General features: G+C 38.0%; 1 pseudogene; it reads right to left on the bottom strand.

Annotated features, from left to right (window-relative positions):
* Positions 1-2,801: 2,801 nt before the first annotated feature.
* LOC111745918 lies at positions 2,802-2,920 on the bottom strand (annotated as a pseudogene).
* Between the last annotated feature and the right edge of the window lie 416 nt (positions 2,921-3,336).

The raw sequence follows: 3,336 nt of genomic DNA, 5'->3' as shown, positions 1-3,336 counted from the left end.
ATCCTTTTCCAGTCTGCAGACCACCCACTGTGCGTGGAAGCTGCATGCAGAGAAAGTGATTAATGAGCACCCTTAGAATAAGATCCCGTCCTCCATGATGTAATGTAGAGGCAAGTCAACTTCTTGCCTTTCCTCCTTTTAATGATAACAAGAACATTTAACATAGCAGCTCCCCCTTTAACACAATTTTAAGTGTAGAAAACGATATTGTGAAGAACAGGCACGATAGTGTACAGACGATTATTCATCTCACATCATTGATACTTTATACCCGTTGAAGAGCCACACCCCGTTTCCCTTCACCCCGGCCCTGGCAACCACCATTCTGTCCTCCGCTTCTATGAGTTTGGCTACTTGAGATACCTCATCTCAGTGGGATCATACAGTATTTGTCCATCTACGATTGGCTTATTTCACTTGGTCGACTGTCCTCCAAGGTCATCTTAACAAGACCACAGACGACCAATTTTACTGAGAGTGTCACGTGGCAGAATCAGACTAAATGAACAGTCCTTCTAAATACATTCTGTGTCAAAGGAAATAGAAGCAAAGCCAAAGCAAGAGACGGATTTTCTGATGAATCTTGTCAATCCAGGGAACCAAGCTGGAATAAACAGCTCACGCGGGGCCTTTTATGTTGTTAGACAGACTTTTTTTGTGAAGCCTGTAGCTCGTTTTATCACATGCTGTAATTTGGTTTAAAAACTGCATAGTCGAGGTTTATATAATTGAATGCAAGCTACTGACTCAAATGACTGGAATGTCTCAATGGCCATTAGTAAAGTCTTACTTGTTTTCATTTCCCACCCTCCAGATAGACAGTATAGGATTAGATGAAGAGAATGAATCAGCTCCCTTCCCTGACTGCATGGTCCCTTCATTCTTACAAGGTCGGCCTAATAAATAACATTCCTAGAAGTGAAACAAAGTTACATGCAATTAACGATAGTGATAAATATTTCTGATAGTTACTGTATCATTTAGACCAAAAATAATTTGAGAAGCAAAGGTGTCATACTTTCTAAGTCAGAAAAACGAACAAGGAAACAATGTTTTTGCTTTCCATAGAGTAAGGAGACAGCTAGTATTGGAATCGAGATATTCTTTTCTCTAAACTATAGGTTTGGGAAAATCTTTTCTTTCTTTCTTTCTTTCTTTCTTTCTTTCTTTCTTTCTTTCTTTCTCAATAAACAGTTTATATCTTCTATTTTCAGTTGTAAAGAAATATTTGGTATATATATTCAATAGAAAAATTTTCATATCACTGATGACAGAGAATTGGAGACTCAAAAAGGACTGGGCAATCATCACAGACGCTCTACCTATTCTCCCCGGCACATTTTCTAGCTCTGCCAATTATAAACCTTGGGAATAACTTCACATAAGCTTCTTCACCTTTCTATGCCTCTGTTTTCTCAACAGTAAAATGGTGTAATAATAACTACTTCACAGGGTTGTTGCAACGGTTAAATGAGTTAATTATACATAGAGTACTTAGAACAGAAATGGAGCATAGTCAGTAACTTATTAAGGTGATGATGTAAAGAACTTGAACTTACTTAGTAATGTGTAAATGGTTCATTTCAAAATAAAAAGTATCAATGGAGAATATTAAATATTATGTTTTTTTTTAAACTTCAATTTTAAGCTCATGGGATAAATAAACTATAAATCGGGATAAAGGAGGAGCAATGGAAAAAAAGAGAGAGAAAGGGCAATGTGGGGGAACTTGAGTAGCTTAGAAAAGCTACATGCCATAACAAATATCCTGAAGTTAGCACAGTGTCTGTGACATAGAGCATCCTTGCTTTTTAAAATTAAATTAAAGCCTGCTGCATTCAGCCAATCCCAGCCACACCGCACCAGAACTCTACTTTCTAATGTTCCATCTCTGTTTTTTAAAAAAAAGGAATCAGCTGCAAAACGTTCAAACAGTTTACAAGTCTGAAAGATCGTGTTTGTGCCAGGGTCTCCCAGCGTGGACGGTCCTGACGGAGGACCCTGCCGGCCCAGCATCATTCGTCAGTGGCCGTGGCCAAGGAGGTGGGTGGCTGCTGATAGTTTTGGCCCATTGGAACCAGCTTTGGACGACTGCCAGCTTGTGTGTAAAAGTTTGAAATGTTTGAAACAATACAGTCTTTACAATGTTATAAAATACTAGGGTGGTTCGAAGGGGCTGCAGACTGGCTCGTGGCCAATAAAACCTCAGGACTCCAGTCAGCTGTAACCTGGAGTTTAATGCTGTCTGAGGCGTTCAAGGTCATCTCTCCACGACGTCCTGTAGGTCAGCCCAGTCCTTACAGAGCTACCTGGTTGAGCTGCTGCTCCTCAATCACCCCTGCTTGAAATCCCCAAGTCACTTTGTGTCCCTTGTGCCCTCTCCGAAAAATCATTTTGAGAGTTAACTTTAAAAGTCTTACTTAGAAAAACTATTTTAAAAATTTAACTTCCTTTCTGTTTCTCCTTATTTTAATACTACATGCAATCACCCCTAACCCATCACCCTAAGGCAATCAGCTATATTAATGGTGTATTTCATCTTAGCTCTTCTCTCAGTGAATATTTTTATATATTTATGATCATATTGAATATATAACTTGTAACCATATCTCCCAAACTTTATGTCAAAATTCTATTTTGTATGAATGTAGATTATTTCTTAAGCATAATATTAATGGCACAATTTTTATTTTATTTTATTTTAATTTAATTTATTTTTTTTTAGGTAAGGCAACCTTTGGTTGACCTCACAGATTGCAAGGACCTTGTCAGCTTACAATCCCTTATTTTTTTATTTTTTATGCCTACAGCACCTGGTCTTCCTAGGTGGTCTCCCATCCAAGTACTAACCGGGCCCGACCCTGCTTAGCTTCTGAGATCAGATGGGATCGGGCTGGTTCAGGGTGGCCTGGCCCTAGACATGATATTTTATTTTGTATTTACTCATGTTCATATTATGGAATACTTATCATGTTCTTTCACCAAGAGGGTAAATGATATCCCTATTTACATAAAGCTTTTCTGTATTTAATATTATTTCCTTAGGATAAATTCCCAGATGTAAAATTAAAGGGCCAAGGGAGATGGACATTTTAGAGTTTTGACAAAAGTTCCCAAATGGCTTTCCAAAAAGATTTTCACACCCTCCCCCACCCCCCTGCTTAACTAACCACCTGTCAGTAAAGTATAAGAGGGTTCATTTCATTCCTTCATCATCAGCAATAGTTAATAGCAAGCAATTTTCTAAAGAAAGCATTTTTCTAAATATGCTAATATTAAAAATGACAAATTGCCCTATTCGAAAAATGTGTATATTGTTTTGGGCTAGAGAAGTGC

Source organism: Pteropus vampyrus, unplaced genomic scaffold (genome assembly GCF_000151845.1).
Source record: "Pteropus vampyrus isolate Shadow unplaced genomic scaffold, Pvam_2.0 Scaffold169, whole genome shotgun sequence".
Lineage (NCBI taxonomy): Eukaryota > Metazoa > Chordata > Mammalia > Chiroptera > Pteropodidae > Pteropus > Pteropus vampyrus.
This window is presented reverse-complemented; position numbering and strand designations above follow the sequence as displayed.